The sequence below is a fragment of the Aegilops tauschii genome, chromosome 2, assembly GCF_002575655.3.
Source record: "Aegilops tauschii subsp. strangulata cultivar AL8/78 chromosome 2, Aet v6.0, whole genome shotgun sequence".
NCBI classification, from domain to species: Eukaryota; Viridiplantae; Streptophyta; class Magnoliopsida; order Poales; family Poaceae; genus Aegilops; species Aegilops tauschii.
In genome coordinates, this window is record NC_053036.3 from 287,214,022 (window position 1) to 287,237,217 (window position 23,196).

The following is a 23,196-nucleotide window of genomic DNA, read 5'->3' on the forward strand; positions in this document are numbered from 1 at the left end:
TTCACCATTGTTTGGGCCTAGAGGAAGGCATTGGGAAGTAATAAGTAGATGATGGGTTGCTAGAGAGACAGAAGCTTAAACCCTAGTTTATGCGTTGCTTCGTAAGGGGCTGATTTGGATCCATATGTTTCATGCTATGGTTAGGTTTACCTTAATACTTCTTTTGTAGTTGCGGATGCTTGCAATAGGAGTTAATCATAAGTGGGATGCTTGTCCAAGTAAGGACAGCACCCAAGCACCAGTCCACCCACATATCAAATTATCAAAGTATCGAACGCGAATCATATGAACGTGATGAAAACTAGCTTGATGATAATTCCCATGTGTCCTCAGGAGCGCTTTCCTTTATATAAGAAATTGTCCAGGCTTGTCCTTTGCTACACAAAGGATTGTGCCACCTTGCTGCACTTTATTTACTTTTGTTACTTGTTGCTCGTTACAAATTATCTTATCACAAAACTATCTGTTACCTATAATTTCAGTGCTTGCAGAGAATACCTTGCTGAAAACCGCTTATCATTTCCTTCTGCTCCTCGCTGGGTTTGACACTCTTACTTATCAAAAGGACTACGATAGATCCCCTACACTTGTGGGTCATCAAGACTCTTTTCTGGCGCCGTTGCCGGGGAGTGAAGCGCCTTTGGTAGGTGGAATTTGGTAAGGAAAAATTTATATAGTGTGCTGAAATTTACTGTCACTTGTTACTGTGGAAAGTAATCCTCTGAGGGGCTTGTTCGGGGTGTCTTCACCCCGACCAGTAGAGCAAAGAGTTGCTCCTCAACCTACAGAACCTACTGAAAATGAAAATGTCTACTTTGAAATTCCTTCGGGTATGATAGAAAAACTGCTAGCTAATCCTTCTGCAGGAGATGGAACGTTACATCCTGATGAGCACCTAATATATGTGGATGAAGTTTGTGGATTATTTAAGCTTGCAGGTATGCCGGATGATGTTATCAAGAAGAAGGTCTTCCCTTTATCTTTGAAGGGAGATGCATTGACATGGTATAGGCTATGTGATGATATGGGATCATGGAACTACAAACGATTGAAATTGGAATTTCATCAGAAGTTTTACCCTATGCATCTTGTTCATCGTGATCGTAAATATATATATAATTTTTGGCCTCGCGAAGGAGAAAGCATCGCTCAAGCTTGGGGGAGGCTTAAGTCAATGTTATATTCATGCCCTAATCATGACCTCTCAAGAGAAATGATTATTCAAAAAATTTATGCTCGGCTTTCTGACAACAATCGCACCATGCTCGATACTTCTTGTGCTGGCTCTTTTATGATGAAGACTATTGAATTCAAATGGGATTTATTGGAAAGAATTAAAAGCAACTCTGAAGATTGGGACCTCGATGAAGGTAAGGAGTCAGGTATAACACCTAAGTTTGATTGTGTTAAATCTTTTATGGAGACCAATGTTTTCCGTAAATTCAGCACTAAATATGGACTTGACTCTGAGATAGTAGCTTCTTTTTGTGAATCTTTTGCTGCTCACGTTGATCTCCCTAAGGAGAAGTAGTTTAAATATCATCCTCCCATAGAAGTAAAAGTAGTTGCACCTATTAAAGTTGAAGAAAAGACTATCACTTATAATGATCCTATTGTTCCTACTGCTTATGTTGAGAAACCACCCTTCCCTGTTAGAATAAAGGATCATGCTAAAGCTTCAACTGTGGTTCGTAAAAGCAATATTAGAACTTATACACCTCCTAAGCAAGTTAAAGTTGAACCTAATATTGCTATTATTAAAGATCTCTTGGCTGATAATATTGATGGGCATGTTATTTATTTCTGTGATGAAACTGCTAGAATTGCTAAACCTTGTGCTAAAGATAAACATAGACCTGTGGTAGGCATGCCTGTTATTTCTGTTAAAATAGGAGATCATTGTTATCATGGCTTATGTGACATGGGTGCTAGTGCCAGTGCCAGTGCAATACCTATTGACTTATACAAAGAAATTATGCATGATATTGCACCTGCTGAGTTAGAAGAAACTGATGTCACAATTAAGCTTGCCAATAGAGATACTATATCACCAATTGGAATTGTTAGAGATGTTGAAGTCTTGTGTGGGAAAACTAAATATCTTGCTGATTTTCTTATTCTTGGTTCCCCACAAGATAGCTTTTGTCCCATTATATTTGGTAGACCCTTCTTGAACACTGTTAATGCTAAGATAGACTGCAAAAAGGATGTTGTTACTGTTGGTTCGGATGATATGTCTCATGAGTTCAACTTTTCTAAATTTCGTAGACAGCACCGTGAAGAGGAATTGCCTTGAAATTAAGGGTCTTGCTTCTATTGCCGTACCTCCTAGTGATCCTTTAGAACAATATTTGCTAGACCATGAAAATGATATGTTTATGAATGAAAGAAGGGAAATAGATGAAGTGTTCTTTAAACAGGGACCTATTCTGAAACACAATTTGCCTGTTGAAATCCTAGGGGATCCTCCTCCACCTAAGGGTGATCCCGTGTTTGAGCTTAAACTAGTGCCTGATACTCTTAAATATGCTTATCTTGATGAAAAGAAGATATATCCTGTTATTATTAGTGCTAACCTTTCAGAGAAGGAGGAAGAAAAATTATTGAAAACTCTAAAGAAGCACCGTGCTGCTATTGGATATACTCTTGATGATCTTAAGGGCATTAGTCCCACTCTATGTCAACATAAAATAAATTTGGAGAAAGATGCCAAACCAGTTATTGATCACCAACGACGCCTGAATCCTAAGATGAAAGAAGTGGTAAGAAAGGAAATACTAAAGCTCCTTGAGGCAGGTATAATTTATCCCGTTGCTGATAGTCAGTGGGTAAGTCCTGTCCATTGTGTTCTTAAGAAGGGAGGTATTACTGTCATTCCTAATGATAAAGATGAATTGATTCCGCAAAGAATAATTACAGGTTATAGGATGGTAATTGATTTCCGCAAATTAAATAAAGCTACTAAAAAGATCATTACCCCTTGCCATTCATTGATCAAATGCTAGAAAGATTATCCAAACACACACATTTTTGCTTTCTAGATGGTTATTCTAGTTTCTCTCAAATACCTGTGTCAGCTGATGATCGAGCTAAGACCACATTTACTTGTCCTTTCGGTACTTTTGCTTATAGACGTATGCCTTTTGGTTTATGTAATGCACCTGCTACCTTTCAAAGATGCATGATGGCTATATTCTCTGATTTTTGTGAAAAGATTTGTGAGGTTTTCATGGACGATTTCTCCATCTATGGATCCTCTTTTGATGATTGCTTGAGCAACCTTGATCGAGTTTTGCAGAGATGTGAAGAAACTAATCTTGTCTTGAATTGGGAGAAGTGCCACTTTATGGTTAATGAAGGCATTGTCTTGGGGCATAAAATTTCTGAAAGAGGTATTGAAGTTGATAAAGCTAAAGTTGATGCTATTGAAAAGATGCCATGTCCCAAGGACATCAAAGGTATAAGAAGCTTCCTTGGCCACGCCGAATTTTATAGGAGGTTCATTAAGTACTTCTCAAAAATTTCTCGACCTCTGACTAATTTATTACAAAAAGATATACAATTTGTCTTTGATGATGATTGTGTAGAAGCATTTGAAATACTTAAGAAAGCATTGATTTCTGCACCTATTGTTCAGCCACCTGATTGGAATTTACCCTTTGAAATCATGTGTGATGCTAGTGATTATGAAGTAGGTGCTGTTCTAGGGCAAAGAGTTGATAAGAAATTAAATGTTATTCAATATGCCAGTAAAACTCTAGACAATGCCCAGAGAAATTATGCCACTACTGAAAAAGAATTCTTAGCAGTTGTATTTGCTTGTGATAAGTTTAGACCTTATATTATTGATTCTAAAGTAACTATTCACACTGATCACGCTGCTATTAAATATCTTATGGAAAAGAAAGATGCTAAACCTAGACTTATTAGATGGGTTCTCTTGCTACAAGAATTTGATTTGCATTTTATTGATGGAAAAGGAGCTGAGAACCCCGTTGCAGGCAACTTGTCTAGGTTAGAGAATGTTCTTGATGACCCACTACCTATTGATGATAGCTTTCCTGATGAACAACTAAATGTCATAAATGCTTCTCGTACTACTCCATGGTATGCTGATTATGCTAATTACATTGTTGCTAAGTTTATACCACCTAGTTTCACATACCAACAAAAGAAAAAGTTTTTCTATGATTTGAGACATTACTTTTGGGATGACCCACATCTTTATAAAGAAGGAGTAGATGGTGTCATTAGATGTTGTGTACCTGAGCATGAATAGGAACAGATCCTACGCAAGTGTCACTCCGAGTCTTATGGAGGACAGCATGCTGGAGATCGTACTGCACATAAGGTATTGCAATCCGGTTTTTATTGGCCTACTCTCTTCAAGGATGCCCGTAAGTTTGTCTTATCTTGTGATGAATGTTAAAGAATTGGTAATATTAGTAGACGTCAGGAAATGCCTATGAATTATTCACTTGTTATTGAACCATTTGATGTTTGGGGCTTTGATTATATGGGACCGTTTCCTGCCTCTAATGGGTATACTCATATTTTAGTTGCTGTTGATTACGTTGCTAAGTGGGTAGAAGCTATTCCACCTAGTAGTGTTGATCATAACACCTCTATTAAGAAGCTTAAAGAAGTTATTTTTCCGAGGTTTGGAGTCCCTAGATATTTAATGACTGATGGTGGTTCACATTTTATTCATGGTGATTTCCGTAAAATGCTTGCTAAATATGATGTTAATCATAGAATTGCATCTCCTTATCATCCGTAGTCTAGTGGTCAAGTAGAATTGAGGAATAGAGAACTCAAATTAGTTTTGCAAAAGACTGTTAATAGATCTAGAAAGAATTGGTCCAAGAAACTTGATGATGCATTATGGGCCGATAGAACTGCATATAAAAATCCTATGGGTATGTCTCCTTATAAAATGGTTATGGAAAAGCATGTCACTTACCTCTCGAACTAGAACATAAGGCATATTGGGCTATTAAAGAGCTCAACTATGATTTAAAACTTGCCGGTGAGAAGAGGTTATTTGACATTAGCTCACTTGATGAATGGAGAACCCAAGCCAATGAGAATGCCAAATTGTTTAAAGAAAAAGTTAAAAGATGGCATGAAAAAAGAATACAAAAGCGTGAGTTTAATGTAGGTGATTATGTATTGTTATACAACTCTTGTTTAAGTTTTTTTGCAGGAAAACTTCTCTCTAAATGGGAAGGTCCTTACATTATCGAGGAGGTCTATCGTTCCGGTGCCATAAAAATCAACAACTTCGAAGGCATAAATCCGAAGGTGGTGAATGGTCAAAGAATTAAACATTATATCTCAGGTAATCCTATAAATGTTGAAACTAATGTTATCGAAACCGTAACCCCAGAGGAATACATAAGGGACACTTTCCAGAACGTTTCAGTCTCCGAAAATGAATAGGTATGTGGTACGGTAAGTAAACCAACTCCAAAATATTTCTAATGGCATTTTTCTCCATTTTGGAATATTTAGAAAAATAGAAAAATAAGAAGCAGTCCGGGAAGGACACGAGGCCTCCACGAGGGTGGAGGGCGCGCCCTACCTCCCTGGGCGCGCCCCCTGCCTCGTGGGCACCTCGTGCGCTCTCTGGACTCCGTTTTCTTGCATGATACGTATTTTGGTCGGTAAAAATTCATTATATAATCTCCCGAAGGTTTTGACCACCGTATCACGCAATTATCCTCTGTTCTTGTTTCGAGCTGTTTTCTGTCAGGGTTGCCAAGGCCAGGCATCATGTCGTCCCCCTCCTCCAACAATGGTGACAACGATGCTTGGCTAATGAAGATAGAGTTGAAGAGGGAAGAACCCATGGAGATCAATAAAGATGAAGGGATCAAGAAGGCCACAGAGGACTAAGCTCCGGCAACAGAAGGCATCCTTCAACTTGATCACAATCTTCTTACCCCAACTGAGATCAAAGCTTTCAAGATGATTGAGTTAGCTCGTATACAAAACAAGTATCTCACACGTGAAAATATTTTGTTGAAGGAGCATATCACCGCACTCAAGGGCATTATCCGCAAGCTGGAGGACCTCTTACGCTCGATGTGTGACTATCCATCATCACCTCCATCTTGTTCACCAACAAAGGGGACATAATCACATGGGTAGGGGCACTCCCCTTGGCAACTGCCAAGCTTGGGGGAGGTGCCCCGGTATCGTATCACCATCACATCTCTATCTTTACCGTTTTTCTCAGTTCGATCCTTTTAGTAATATCTTGATCTAGTAGAATAAAGTTTTAGTATGATCTAGCTTTGAGTTTTTCTTTATGATCCCTTTATGTAATCGAGTCCGTGAGCTATATAATAAAGATTAGTGTTGAGTCAAGGGCTTGATTATTTTGCTATGATCTTGAGGGAATAAAAGAAAAAGAAAGAATAAAAAGAAATAAAAAGAGATCATATTGATCTTATGGAGAGTAATGACTTCACATAGAAAGAGTATGATGATTAAAAGTTGTTGAGAGTTGACAAACATGGTTTTGGTCATCGTTGCAATTAATAGGAAGTAATAAAGAAAGAGAGGTTTCACATATAAATATACTATCTTGGACATCTTTTATGATTGTGAGCACTCATTAAAATATGACATGCTAAAGAGTTGATGTTGGACAAGGAAGACAACGTAATGGGTTATGTTTTCTTATATCTGAAATAAAGTATATTGTCATGGATCATCCAACATGTTGACCTTGCCTTTCCCCCTCATGCTAGCCAAATTATTTGCACCAAGTAGAGATACTACTTGTGCTTCCAAATACCCTTAAACCCAGTTTTGCCATGAGAGTCCACCATATCTACCTATGGATTGAGTAAGATCCTTCAAGTAAGTTTTCATCGGTGCAAGCAATAAAAATTGCTCTCTAAATATGTATGATTGATTAGTGTGGAGGAAATAAGCTTTATACGATCTTGTGATGTGGAAGAAATAAAAGCGACGGACTGCATAATAAAGGTCCATATCACAAGTGGCAATATAAAGTGACGTTCTTTCGCATTAAGATTTTGTGCATCCAACTTTGAAAGCGCATGACAACCTCTGCTTCCCTCTGCGAAGGGCCTATCTTTTACTTTTATCTTCTACCTTATGAAAGAGTCATGGTGATCTTCACCTTTCCTTTTTACATTTTATCCTTTGGCAAGCACAGTGTGTTGGAAAGATCCTGATATATATATCCAATTGGATGTAAGTTAGCATGAACTATTATTGTTGACATTACCCTTGAGGTAAAAGGTTTGCAGGCGAAACTATAAGCCCCTATCTTTCTCCGTGTCCAATTAAAACTCCATAACCACAAGTATTGCGTGAGTGTTAGCAATTGTGAAAGACTAAATGATAGTTGAGTATGTGGACTAGCTGAAAAGCTCTGACATAGACTCTTTCTGATGTTATGATAAATTGCAATTGCTTCAATGACTGAGATTATAGTTTGTTGGTTCTCAATGAAGTTTCTGATTCATACTTGACATTGTGAATAGATTATTACTTGAGCATAAGAAATAATATGACAATATCCATATATGTTGCTGTTATAAGACTGATCATGATGCCCTCATGTCCGTATTTTATTTTATCGACACCTCTACCTCTAAACATGTGGACATATTTATCGTTATCGGCTTCTGCTTGAGGACAAGCGATGTCTAAGCTTGGGGGAGTTGATATGTCCATTTTGCATCATGCTTTTATATCGATATTTATTGCATTATGGGCTGTTATTACACATTATGTCACAATACTTATGCCTATTCTCTCTAATTTTACAAGGTTTACATAAGGAGGGAGAATGCCGGCAGCTGGAATTCTGGGCTGGAAAAGGAGCAAATATTAGAGACCTATTCTGCACAACTCCAAAAGTCCTAAAACTCCACGGAAGTTGTTTTTGGAAATAATAAAAAATACTGAGCGAAGAAAATACCAGAGGGGGCCCACACCCTGGCCACGAGGGTGGGGGGCGCGCCCTACCCCCTGGGCGTGCCCCCCTGCATCGTGGGCCCCCTGGTGGCCCTCCGGTGCCCATCTTCTGCTATATGAAGTCTTACGTCTGAAAAAATCATAAGCAAGCTTTTGGGACGAGACTCCGCCGCCACGAGGCGGAACCTTGGCGGAACCAATCTAGGGCTCCGGCGGAGCTATTCTGCTGGGGACACTTCCCTCCGGGAGGGGGAAATCATCGCCATCGTCATCACCAACGCTCCTCTCATCGGGAGGGGGCCAATCTCCATCAACATCTTCACCAGCACCATCTCCTCTCAAACCCTAGTTCATCTCATGTATCCAATTCTTGTCTCTAAGTCTGGGATTGGTACTTGTAGGTTGCTAGTAGTGTTGATTACTCCTTGTAGTTGATGCTAGTTGGTTTATTTGGTGGAAGATCATATGTTCAGATCCTATATGCATATTAATACTCCTCTGATTATGAACATGAATATGCTTTGTGAGTAGTTATGTTTGTTCCTGAGGACATGGGAGAAGTCTTGCTATTAGTAGTCATGTGAATTTGGTATTCGTTCGATATTTTGATGAGATGTATGTTGTCTCCCCTCTAGTGGTGTTGTGTGAACGTTGACTACATGACACTTAACCATTGTTTGGGCCTAGAGGAAGGCATTGGGAAGTAATAAGTAGATGATGGGTTGCTAGAGTGACAGAAGCTTAAACCCTAGTTTATGCGTTGCTTCGTAAGGGGCTGATTTGGATCCATATGTTTCATGCTATGGTTAGGTTTACCTTAATACTTCTTTTGTAGTTGTGGATGCTTGCAATAGGAGTTAATCATAAGTGGGATGCTTGTCCAAGTAAGGACAGCACCCAAGCACCGGTCCACCCACATATCAAATTATCAAAGTACCGAACGCGAATCATATGAACGTGATGAAAACTAGCTTGACGATAATTCCCATGTGTCCTCGGGAGCGCTTTCCTTTATAAAAGAAATTGTCCAGGCTTTTCCTTTGCTACACAAAGGATTGGGCCACCTTGCTGCACTTTATTTACTTTTTTTACTTGTTGCTCGTTACAAATTATCTTATCACAAAACTATCTATTACCTATAATTTCAGTGCTTGTAGAGAATACCTTGCTGAAAACCGCTTATCATTTCCTTCTGCTCCTCGTTGGGTTCGACACTCTTACTTATCGAAAGGACTACGATAGATCCCCTACACTTGTGGGTCATCAGACAACGCCTCCACATGTGCCACGTGGCTTCATGAACTGTAAGGGAGACACTGTGTAGCGTGCCATTGTGTTTTGCACATACTCGAAGTACTAGTAAGGTACACGTGCATTGCACGCGTCAGATTTTGCAACCAAATTATGAATAAATACCACACTGTAGCATGTAAGCTCTGAGTCATATATGCCTGATGTAGACCTTCGTTTAATTCTTATAGTTCATCTCATTCAAAATCAATTAGTTTTTATAAAAAACCTAGGTCCTCTTTGATTCGTATGATTTCCAAAACGCGGGAATAGGAAGAACATGGGGTTAGAGTGGAATCTCGTCTTGAATCCTACAGGATGGTATGAGTGTTTGATTGTGCATAGAAAAAACGCAGAATTCTTTCAAAGAGGTTTGAGTGGATGGGATGTTTCCTATGAAATATAGTGCAAATGAACCATATGGAAAACTTCCTATGGTTTACAATCCTACGAATCAAACACCCAAGATAGGAAAAATTCCTAAGGATTAGAATCCTCCAAAATTCCTTCGAGAATCCTTTGAATCAAAGAAGCCCTTAATCTATTTTATGATTCATGGAATTCTGCGTTGTAAAGCATAAAGTAAAAACAAATAATGGCAATTCAACTAGAAAAAAAGTTTGGGCAGTTATGATACAGAAGATTCTAGAACAAAGGAGAACCTCTGTTGTTTTGAGATTTGTGCATTATGCTTATGTTCAACCATGGAGTCTGCTAGATTGTACATGTGGCAAAATCCGGTGGGGGGCTAGAAGATGGTGTGAGGGGCCGAGTGGAGGGAGACCATGAAGGAGTGCACGACTGCGAGATCGATATTTAGAGAGAGAGGGTGAGAACGTGTGCTGTTGCGCGCAGTGGTGGAGCCATGAAAAATGTCCCATGAGCTAGGGGGCCAAGCATTGCTAATCCTTTACGAGGAGGGCCAATTCATCAACTTACACCATTTTTACCAGCAATTGTCTAATGATCACATTCATATTAGCCTCGATATATAGTGATGTTAGGGGGGGCAGGGCCCTTGCTGCCCCTGTCTTCGCCATTGTGCGCGCGTCTGAGAGATGAAGCGGAAGGCATGGATGATGAGAGGGGGGCGTTGGATATATAATTAATGTGGGTGTATTAGCTATATATGTAATCCTATATAGAGAGGTATAGATTGATCGATGTGGACGTGGGAAAGAGGGTGAGACCTCACTAGATATATAGATCGATCGGTTTATGTGGAAAATTATGAAAGACCTAGCTATATACACACACACATAGAACATCGATCGTTGCGCATGCACGTGAGAGATAAAGAATGCCCGATATGATGGAGAGGGGGATGTGTGTGTGTGTGTGTACCTTCATGGGAGACCGACCTGAAGAAAAAGATTGCATGTGTGCGATGGATAATGCCGACTGGTAGTGTGTGTGCATGCATGCACGAGAGAAAGTTAGTGGTACAATTATAAAGAGAAGACCAATGTGTGGGTGTAAAAGACTAGGTGAGGTCATAATCAATGTAAAGTTGAATTCAAATATTTGAATAAGAGATCATGATGTTTGAAACCCAAGCATGCATGAATATAACGGAGATCTGCGCAGTGTGGTTTGGAGATGAGCATGTTGTAATGTATACACATTGAACAAGGTCAGACTGGTTTGAATTTGAGATACCGATGGCAGACATCGTTTGGCCACATTGCATCCGTGCATGGACACACTATTCTAATTGGAGATGATGGGTGGCTTTCGCATCACATATCTATATCTATACCCACATATATATATATATATTTTATATTTTTTATATAGTGTGCGGATAACTTTAACTTTGAAAGATGGTCGTTGGATGAGGCCAATCCGATGGTGCAGAGCTGGCAAATTTGAGCACTACTGGCCGTTGGATATCATCTAGATTCCACCAGATTTTGCCACATGTACAATCTAGAAGACTCTATGGTTGAACTTAAGCATAATGCACAAACCTCAAAATACAAGCACTTCTTCTTTATTCTAGAATCTTCCGTATCATAATTGCCCAAATGTTTTTCTACATGATTTGTTTTTACTTTATGCCTTACAACGCACAATTCCATGAATCTTAAAATAGATTAGCTTTCTTATAAAAACTAGATGATTTTGAATGAAATGAACTATAAGAATTAAACGAACATCTACATCATGCATATATGACTCAAAGCTTACATGCTATAATGTGGTATTTATTCATAATTTGGTTGCCAAATCTCATGCGTGCAATGCACGTGTACCTTACTAGTCTAAATGGTGTCTGTGTGTGTGTTGTGCGTGTTAAACACATTGTACGTAGTATATCATACTAGTCTAAATTGTCTTTTTTTCTTTTGGGTACACGTTAGCTTAATCTCCTGAAATTTCAAGTCGCGCCTTGTTATGCCGAAATTTCAAGCTAGCGTCTTTGTCTATCATGCTGCGAAACTCCCGCCTCTTCAACCTGCGCCTTGTTAGCCCGAAATATTTAAGATATATCTTTGTCTCGTTGTGCTCTGACAACTCCCTCCATCTCAACCCGCGCCTTGCTATTCCAAAATTACAACGCGCGCGAAAACTCCCACCTCCTGTGAAATCCCGACACGCGAAATGCCTGTGATACCCCTGAATCGAAAGAACCGCCTCAAATTGGTGGGGGTACTTTCTTAACTTACCCCACATTTCGGACAAGCGCGTCCCTAAGCCATGGTTCCCCACTCCCATCCCATCCGCCCACCCATTCGTACACCGAGGTCGGGAAAACCCGCGAAGCCACACACCCTTCTCCGTCCGCCACCTAGCCGGAGCCTCTTCCCCGACAACGTCATCCACAGCAACACCTCGACGTACCTCATCCACCGTACCGGATGAGGATCCGTCGTCGATCTGGTCGTCCCGCCGGTTCAGCCACCCCGTCCTCCACCTCCAAGGAGCTGCCCCGACGTTTCCCTCGTCTTTCGCGCCACCTCCATTCCCACACCGCCGTCTTCACCTGCACCACCGGAAGAGCATTAGCATCACCGTTTCCTCGGATGAAGCTGCGGCCTAATCGGCGCCACCAAAGAGGTTGTACACTAATCGCCGCATTTTCTTCTTGATTCAATCTCACGGTGCTGTCGGCGCTCGGTCCCGAGCCGACACGGCGCGGCTCCATCCAGCGCGGCGTCACCGGCCACTTCCTCCACGGCGTCGCTCCCTCGGCGGCGACGTCCCCATCAGTAGGAGCTGCTGCTGCTTTAGCTCTCGCTCGCGCTGCTGCTCTGCTCTTGCTCTCGGTCCCCTGCCTGGTCTGCTCTTGCTCTTGCTCGCGCTGCTGCTCTCGCTCTTGCTCTTACTTGCGATGCTGCTCCAATTTAGCTACACTTCAGTCGACTGAATCGACTTTTGGGTGAGTCAATTTTCAGGGGGTGCGGGGGCTCGCCGGAGTTAAGGAAGAACCAGCCACGGCGGGGAGGGGGGGTCGCCGGAGAAGTATCCCACTATCTATCTTAGGGTTCAGGGTGGGGACGGTGGTTGCCGGCGGTGGTGGGGCGGTGGCATGGGGATCGCCGGAGAAAAAGCTCGGCACGGGGGGGGGGGGCTAGAGGGATGGCTGGTGCAGCGGTGGACCGGCGGTGGGGAGTGTTTTCGGGGCGGGCGGGGTGGCGCACTGCCGGCTGCGGGCGGCGGGGGCAGCTGTTTGGCCGGTGGTGGCTGGCGGCTCAGGGGGGTGGAGGTTGAAGATGAACTGCAGGCCCTTGATTTCGTATCCAATGGCTGCAAAATCGACTGACCAGAGATGAAAAAGTCAGTCGACTGACGTGTAGCCTCACCTCTAGTGCGCTCAGTTTCGACAGTAAAATTCAGTTTCGACAGCCAAATTTAGTTTCGACAATTAAGTTCAGTTTCGACAGTTAAATTAAGTTTCGACAGTTAAGTTCAGAGATGAGCGGCTGATGTATACATCTAGCACTTTGTGGTTATGTATTTTACGTCATCTATTGGAGATGCTATTAGAATTCCACTCAGGTTAACGTTGTCTCTCTTGTCCTGCTTCAGCCTCGGCGTCATACAACTCACCGGAGCTGCTCCAACAACGAAACCCTCCATCACAGCGGAGGAGTACCTCGGGCTCCATCTCCAGGCGCCTAAGATCTTCTTCCCCTCCTCCGACAGCCAAGTCAGCCGGAGCATCCTCACCGGCCAACCCAATCACGCTGAGATCGACATGGCTTCCCCAAAGAGGTTGTACACTTCTTGTGGTTTGACTTAATCTCACCATGCTTCTTTGCATCCTATGATCTTCCAATTCTTGTGAACCAAACACCCAGATTGGCAGAAATCCTGTGTTTTTAAATTCTCTGTTTTGCACGTGCATTCCTATCCTATTCCTATCTATTTCCTATCCCTGCATTTTTAGAATCCTCAAATTCAAACAAGCCCTTACACAATTACTTCTGTTACAGATATGTGTCAAAGAAAACCTTGTGTGGTTTGTCCTGCTCCTGCGGTGCTGTGTTCCACCCCAGCTCAGCTACTCCAACGACGGAAGGGTTCACCACAGCAGGGATCCGCTCTCCAGACTGTCTTTCGCCGCCTCAGATCTTCTTCCCTGCCGCCGGCAGCCACGACAACTGCATTACCATCATCAACTGAGCAGATGACCTTGAGGACTACACGGGTCCGCAAGAGAGGTCGCACTCTTCCGTGTCTGCTTACGTTATGCATCGCTTAATATGATGACATGCTACTTTATCGTCGCGTTCACCTATTAGACTCCGAGTCAGGTCCAAACTTATGCTGAAACTTGAGTTTTTAAATGGTTGGGGGGTACATATTGGGGCAGCAATCAGTACTATCTGTCTACTATCTGGTTAATCTCGGGTGTCTACTATGAGCTTCATGTTGGGTGCAAACAAACATTAAAGGAGCCATTATCTGTATTTTTTAACTAAAGCTATTACCTGCCTGCTATCATTGGTTTTGGGTCTATCCACAGTTTGCTACCATCACTCTGGATGTGTGCATGCACTCCTTACATAATCTCACTATGTTTATTCCTATGCATGTCAGTTATTGTACACAATGGAACTGAACATGTAGAGAAAAAGAGACGAGCCTTGCGTGGTAATAAAATTTCATGCAGATGTCGCTCCATGGTGGGCGCAAAGGCAGCCTCCCCTCCACCCATTTCGGATCGTAATCAAGAGGAAGATAACTGTTCTGAGGGGGATTCAGAAGTAGAAGACCACTCCTATTTACCCCATGAGGTCTTCGCTCTAACTTGCCATGCTGATGTTGGTTATATCATGCATATGGTGCCTTGCATTGCTTACTTTATACATCAAATATGTCAACTGCTTAGTTTAGACACGCTTTGTGTGAATGCCATCTGTTTAGTTTATTCATCGTTTATGTGAATTATGCAATGCCATCTTGTTTAGCCAGGCATCATATATGTGAATTTTGCAATGCCATCCTGCTTAGCCAGTCATCTTATATGTGAATTATATCAGGCCATCCTTTTTTTCTGTTACGTATTACATTTGTCAACAATGTTAGTACATTCAACTACTCTTCGTGTGCATCAGCCATTTGACACGGTGATGGAAAATTCTGGAGTGAAAACAAGGTCTTCAGAGCAGACTATGCTATCTGACGAAGCGCATATCTCGCTGGTTACGGATAGCTCCTCAGAGGAGGATTCAGAGACAGATGACCAGTCCTATTCCCCCCCGAGGTGTATGCTCTAATTAACTTGGCAGGGTTATGTTGCTCATATCGTGCGTATGGTGTCTTGCATTGCGATGCCATTTGATTAGTTTAAATATGCTTTGTGTGAATGCCACCTGTTTAGTGTCTAATTACCATATATGTGAATTATGCATTGCCATCTTGTTGCAAGACATTATATATGTGAATTATGCAATGCTATCTTGTTACAAAGGCATTATATATGTGAATTATGCAATGCCATGCTGTTGAGCCAATCATCATGTATGTGAATTATATCATGCTATCATTTTTTGTATTACGTGTTCCATTTGTCGACAACGTTTGTATATTCAACTACTCTTCCTGTGCATCAGCCATTTGAAGCGGTGATGGAAGTATCTGGAGTGAAAACAAGGTATTCAGAGCAGACAATGCTACCTGCTGAAGCACACATCTTGCTGGATACACAGAGCTCCTCAGAGGAGGATTTAGAGACTGATGACCAGTCCTATTTCCCCCTGAGGTCTATGCTCAAACTTGGCAGGGTTATATTACCCATGTCATGCATGTTGTCTTGCATTGCTTAGTTTTTACATCATATATGGATTGCCATCTTCTTACTTGCTTACTATATAAATCATATATTTGAATTATATCATGCCATTATGTTTACATACACAACATCTATCTGAATTATGGCATGGCAACCCATTTAATAAAGACATCATATAGTTATATCATCTCATCCTGTTTAGTGTTTACAGTCATCATATTTTGAATTATGTCATTCTATCCAGGAATTATATCATGCTATCATGTTTCCATAGGCGGCATGTATGTGAATTATGGCATGCCAACCTATTTAGTGAACACATTATATAGTTATATCATGTCATCCTGTTTACATAGTCATCATATTTTGAACTATGTCTTTCCATCTTTTTTAGTTAGCCATCATAATGTGAAACTGTATAATGCTATCCTGTTTAGTTAGCCATCATATATGTGAAATTGTGTCATGCTATCCTGTTTGGTTAGACAACATAAATGTGAATTATTTCATGCCCTCTTTTATTCCCCACTATCCATTGCACCTGTCTATCATACAATGTATGTACATTCAATTACTTTTCTTGTTTATCAGCCATTTGAATTGGAGAGGGTGATGGCAGTATCTAAGGGAGTAACAACACGGTCTTTAGAAAAGATAGTGCTACCAGTTGATGCAGATAGAACCACGGTTGTACTTGCCGAAGAACCAGCCCCACCACACATAACCCAGACTCTCGCAGATTGTACCCCTACCCAGTTGGCCAAAGAACCAGCTACACCCCTTCTAACCCCAACCCCAGCAGATAGTACCGTCTCCACCACAGAGCACCCAAACACGAGCAGTTAGTAAGGGAACTTCAGTGCCCAAAGCATGAGGACCACCACTCTGAATCCCAACTCAACGCTTAAATGAGAAGAAGAATTGTTCTCAGGTCAGGTTCTGTAGCTATGGTTCATACTCCTTTGCTCTTGCATCACTGTATTTAATCGGACCAACTATTTTCAAATTTGAAGGATGGAATTGAAACTCCAATGGCACAACAGGTATGTTTTAAACTTGTTTCTTTAACTAGTTTGCTGTTGTAACTTGCTCTATATTGATTTCAGTTTCAATTGAATAAACAGTTATGTTCTCATGTCATGCACATTACAAGTGTCTCTATAGTTTCCCACACTTATATTCTGTCTATTCTACTTTGTATTGAACAAATATTATTTGAACTGTGTCTCTATCTTGATTTGGCAACAAAAACTAGAATGATATAGACCATAAAGTGACCATGGTACATAGATATATGTTTGTTTCATGCTGTTATCCTGTGCACTTTACTACTGAACTGATTTACCAAAATGAGTTTCATATACAACATGGTAAACCTGTGATGTGTCTGCTTGTTTCTCTTTTAGAATGCGGACAAAATATTGGAGAACAGTACCCCGTTATGCAATGGTGAAGGAAGTAATGCAAATAAGGTTCAAGATAGTGAGACATCCCTGTTGGTCTCCAAGAAAGCTGATAAAAACTACATTGATGATAGTGAGAGAACCCAGAAGTCCTGTCTTGATGTAGTGTTCGAGTTACTGGCCACTACTGCTGGCACAAGCTCTTTGTCGCTGTGTGAATCAGTTCGTCTTCTTGAGTCTCAGCTTCAAGTTGAAAGACATCGATCAGATGTGTTGCGACAGGAAGCTGAAGGACTGAGGAAGTCCCTGCAGAATTCAGATGCATACTTTCTGGTGCAACAGCAAGCGCTGGAGGATTTAAGCGCCAAACAAGAGAAAGTTAATAGGCTTGCTAAGCATCTTGCCAGCATTATGGGTACCCAGGATATTGTTTCTTGAGATCTTCCGAAGTGGTTTCAGTTCTGGACATGTTTTGCTACGGCATTTATTTGCACTGGTCGCCAACTTTGACAACCAGTGTATATGATATGCTGCTTTGTTCCCTATATTTGCACTGGTGGCGAACTTTGATGCCCAGCAGATGTAATATGTGTAATAGCCGTGATAGCCTAGCATAAGTTGCTTGCTTATTTATTTCCTTGTTGTCCTGTTTATTTGTTTGCTTGTAGTCAGTGCTGTTCTTTTTCCCCGGTTTGCTAGTGGCCGCAATAACCTTTTTTTTAAACTAGGCCACAATAACCATGGGCTACATATTTACTGTAGTGACACTGGGCCTTCTACGGGCCGTAGAAACAACGGGCCTTCTACGGGGCGTAGAAACAATGGGCCTTCTACGGGCCGTATCATCAATGGGCCTTCTACGAGCCGTATTATCAATGGGCCTTCTATGGGCCGTATGATCGATTGCCCAAACATGGGCCAATAACATACCGCTTTATGGCCGTAAACGGGCTAGAGTTGGAATCATCTGTTCATGGGCCGACCATAATGGGCCATCGTTAATCGGCCGTATTTGATGACGCTATGAAAACGGCCCAACATATTAACGGGCCACAAACGGGCCGACTGTAAGCACGGGCTGAATTTGGCCCACAAGCAGAAAATGACAGTAACGGGCCGTAAGTAACCGAATGCTGGAAATGAGCCCAAGAATAAATGGGCCGTGAGAAGGCCGAAAGATAACATGGGCTGGAAACGGCCCAACGGAATAATGGGTCGTTAATGGGTATAAAGTGATACACTGTTCATTACGGGCCAGTTTCACCACGGTCCGTTAATGGGTATAAAGTGATACACTGTTCATTACGGGCCAGTTTTACCACGGGCCGTTAATGGGCCGAGAGTAATAAGGGCCTCATCTGGGCCGAAAGACGTCATGGGCCATACATGGGCTGGAAGTTAAAATGGGCTGGAATTATATTGGACGGCCCAGATGACGCTACTGGGCCTAATTCGGTTAGGCCGTAAACGGGCCCTCGGCTAGCGGGCTGTAAATGGGCTATATACGAACAAGCCGTTAACAGGCTTGCCCTGGGCCGGCCCGCCACCTTTTGACCAAGTCAAACGGGCCATCCTTTTCACAGGAATGGGCCTCTGTTGGGCCGTGCCACGTGTCAACGTATCATAGGCGCTTTGGGTCCAATGAGTGGATGACATCTGTCCCAACGGTGAGCCGACACGTGTTTCCTCCAGCCAATGATGATTTTACCCGTGGAAAATCCCCATTGGTCGTGGCTGTTAACGGGTTATCGGATCCAAAACCGGACCCGATAGCTTAACGGCATTCCGTTACGGTGGATGCCACGTGTTGGTCACCCTTGACGAAAGCACTTCTGTGACGCGCGATTTATCGTCATGGAAGTGGACACTTCCGTGATGATAATTTTGGTAATGTCATGGAACACTTCTACGACAGCACAGGTATGACTATCTTGATTCTGTCATAAATTTGTCATGGATGTACATGCATGACAAAAAGCGCGACCTACTGTGACAAACACGTATCATCACGGAAGTGTATTTTTTGTAGTGATTGAATGTACTTGCAAGCTCACACAAACAAAGCAACAATGGCAAACAACAACAATGATATTTAAGCAAGTTTATTGCAAGATTTGACATGCTACTCATGAAGTGACCGTGCTCATAACAGGGCCTTTCAGACCCGCTTACCATCTCGATTACCTCATAACCATGAACCTCATCATACCAAGGTGATCACCTCCGGATCACAATCGAAACCATCTCGATGGTCTCAGCAGCTTCACCAATATTTTTGTTGATCCACTGACCTACTACGAACTTGTGCCCATAACCGAGGACGCGACTATTGATAGATTAAATACACTCTGCACAGGTTAGCACACTGTAACCACACCACGGAACCCATGGCCTCGGACTCCCATTCGGGTGGACCAACAGCGTTCCGGCAGAACCAATCTACTGCCATGACACTCTCCCGGCCACTCCGACCAACTCCCCTTTGGGCTAAGTCATGGGTGGCCCCGATGCCACTCCGAACATCCAACGGCCACCGTCGTGGCAAAACAATCGTCCCAAACCGGGACATGGTACCAAAATAACTATGGGCACACAAGGTTATACCTGCCAACCGGGCTAGGGTAGCGCCAGCGCATAACCTTCCCTAGTTGGAGGCACCGATGAGAGGCATAACAATAGAACGAGAAAGGGCCTCCCCATAAAGGCTAATGTGGTTGCACTGGGAAGATCGATTCGGTGGCACCATGACTCGATCACAACATGTTCAAGTTGGTTTTTATCAGGCTTCAAATTGCAAATAATTTCACCGAGTCATAGTATGCCATGAAAATGCAATGAACGAACAATGCACCATTTTCATAATAATATCGATATGGACTAGATCAAGCATAACTTCACTTTACTCTACTACATAAACTTGATTATTCAAATATCATGCTACTGATAACAGAGCAAGCATAGCAAGAATTTGCAACTAGCATCAAATGATTTTATATGGAGTTTCTATATGCATTTAAAATAATCATATTCAAGTGAAATCATAGTTATTGAAATGTCATTCTTGCAAATATTTGTGATGGCTTGCCTTAGTGCAGAGAAGGGTCACACTCCTTCTGGTGATCTTCAAGGCAATAATTTCCTTCTGAAAAGAATTAAATAGCAAAAATAAAATGTCACATAACACTGTTTAATTCACCAGAAAACAATTACAGCAAGCAAAAATATCATCTTTTGCATGCTGATAGAGAACTTCAACAGAAAGCCAATGCAAAAAGTATCATGTCATTTGGACTTATAGAATAGGAGTAATAGCTGGTCAAAGTTTAGTAAATTTTCTGAATTTAAATTTGATTTTTCAAAAAATCAGAGAGGGGGTGACGTCGAAGGCTTGTTCTAGCGAATATGCCTCCACTCGTACCGCTTCTGGCACGAGTGGAGAGGCTGACAGTGGGCCCCTCCCGTCGGGTTTTGAGAGAGGGGAAGAGAAACAGGGAATGGAGGCTTGTCGCTAGGGCTCTCTCCGGCGAGGAGGGAACGGCGGCCGTCGAGGTAGGGAGGGAATGAGAGAGGGGGTCCTGGCGCACATGCTCGTACCCGTGCCAAGGCAGGAGGTGGACAGAGTTGACCAAAATGAGCGTCTACAGCGGCGGCTGCGGACGAGGCTCGTCAGAGATGAAGAAGACAGCGAGGATGAGAGAATCAAAGGGCTCTAGGGGGTTTCTCTTGCACCAAAGGGCTACTAGGGAGGCTCTAGAAGAGTGGGTCAGCTCAAGGGGCACTGGAGAGGTGGATGGCCGAGGGAGGGGATCGCCGGCGAGCTCGGGAGGGGAATGGCGGCTAGAGGCCTGCCCTGCCGGGCCGTGGCTATCTTGGAGGAGTTTTGAGAACTGATGACAGTGGGAGAGGTTCCCACTGACTTTATATTAAAAGGTTAGCGTGTCAGAATAGTCCGGTCAGTCCTTATTACACAAGCTACATTGTGAAGGAGGAGGGGGGAGTTAAAGATTATAGGGGGGAAAGGTGTAAGCAAAGATTACAGATTAGCTACCAAGGACAGAATGTAGGGGGCAAACATCTGTTTAGCCCTATGGACTAGCATAGAGAAGTCCTTCTTGAACCTAGCCTTCCAAGTCTCAAATGCCGGCTGGATCCCTCTAAAGTGTTTGTCATTCCTTTCCTTCCAAATCCCCCACGCGGGCACCGTGAAAACCTCCATGAACATGGGCCGATTCCACGAGTCTCTGCCTGCGTGTATCAACCTCAGTCTGTAATCATCATCTGGCCAATGGATCCCCACGGCATCCCAACATCTCTGACTGAAAGGACAGTTCAAGAAAAGATGCACGACATCTTCTTACGGCAGGTTCTAGCGCAGCAGACAGGTGTAGTCATTATTCTGAATTTCATAGTGTCTCCTCCTCAACATGTTTCTGGTATTTAGCCGATCAGCCAGAAGAAGCCACACGAACACCTTCCACTGCATCGTGCACTTAGTTTTCCAAATCCACCCAAAGGCCTCATCCACCTGCATCTGCCTGAAGCAATGATCATAGTATTTGGTTGTTTGAAAACCGTTCCCGTTCCAAACACATTTCCAGGCATCCACTCCTTCAACAAGGGCAACATCAGAGGTCATCTGCTGCAAGACAAGCACTTCCTGACGAGCTTCTACTGAGAGGGGCAGGTGGAACACGTCCCCCAGCCTCTCAGAAGACAACAAATGCTTAACAGATACGTCTAGTTCTTTGGAAAAAGAGAAGGCACGTGGGAATCTATCTTGAAATAGCGTATCCTTCCAATCATCTTTCCAAAAGAGGAACGTGTCCCCTACAGTTACTGTGGCTTTTGTAACCCCTCTGTAAATGTCAGATAATTGCATGAGATCTCTCTGCCGGAATGAGCCACATGGGTCAGTTGCATGAGGGATTCGATCATCGTAGTATGTTCTCCAAGCTAGGTTCACCCAATGGATATCCTTCCTATTGTAAAATTTGTGGAGTTGTTTCAAGAGGAGCCCCTGGTTCTGAATTTTGAGGTTTATTATCCGCAACCCTCCTCTGTGTTTTGGTTTGCACACTAGGTCCCATTCCGCCAGCGAGTTAACCTTAAGCCCATCGTCAGTTTTCTTCACCCAAAGGCAAGATCTGCGGAGCTTACCAAGGTGTTCAATGATCTTGGGGTTCATCTTGATCGAGCACATTGCATGCACAGCCAGCGAGGTCACCACTGAATTTAGTAACGTCAACTTGGAGCCATAATCCAGCAGGGAGGCTGCAACTGGCATTCTTCTCTGCACCGATATGACCATGGGCATCAGGTCGGACATAGTGGGATGGGTGGTCCCCATAGGCAGCCCTAGATACGTGAACGACATCTGCCCAACTGAACAACCAAAAATCCCCGCCATATCCGATCTAGTCGCGGGGTCCAAGTTGATCGGCACAAGTGCTGATTTATGAAAATTAATCTTAAGCCCTATCTAGGAGGAGTTGTGGATGTAGAGGAGTGCAGTTAGATGCTCAGAGGGGCGTGGGAGGGGCTCAATATATAGGGGAGCCGAGGTGGGGTCGCGGGCTCCGGCGAGCTCTCTGGAGTCTCCGGGACGCGACGAGGAGCATCAGTGGGAGGGGGGAAGACTCCATAGCTCACGCGACCACTGTGGGAGGACGCGGACGAGCACAAGACGCGGGTGGAGACGAGCACAGGGGCACGGGCACACTGTGCACTTGGCCTCGTCGTGCCCGTGCTCGCCGCGGCAAACTCCAGCGTCGGCGAGCAGCGAGGAGGGGTCAAGGGCGATGAGACGAGGGTGGTGGCATGGTGCGGCAGGCTGAGGCGAGCTCCGACGCGGGCACGAGCGAAACAGATCCACTGGCGCGACGTAGAGCGCGTCGAACACATGCCAGGGGCCTTGTCCTCGCGTGGACTCCGGCTACACGATGCGCTGAGCATTAAATTCATGTTTGGGGTGTTGTCTTCGCAAAGCTAGGTCGATCCAAGCACCCAAGTTAAAGCCAGGCCGACTTGGTGAGGCTGTAGCTTCTTGGCAAGTTCCTGGACAGAAACTTTGGAGCTTAATAGAGAAAAATCTAGAGAGATTAAAGAGCTGACTTTGGTATCTAAGGGTTACTTAGGAGGGTAACGAGTCCCTAAAAATTTCAGCTTCATTGCATCAAGGGAAAATGCACTTCCTTCACAACATGCATGTTCTGACCAGAATATAAAAGATTTATGTAGCAAAAATATTCCAAATAACAATGATTTTTTTTCGCACAAGGAGGTGTGCCAAGGTCCAAAGAATAT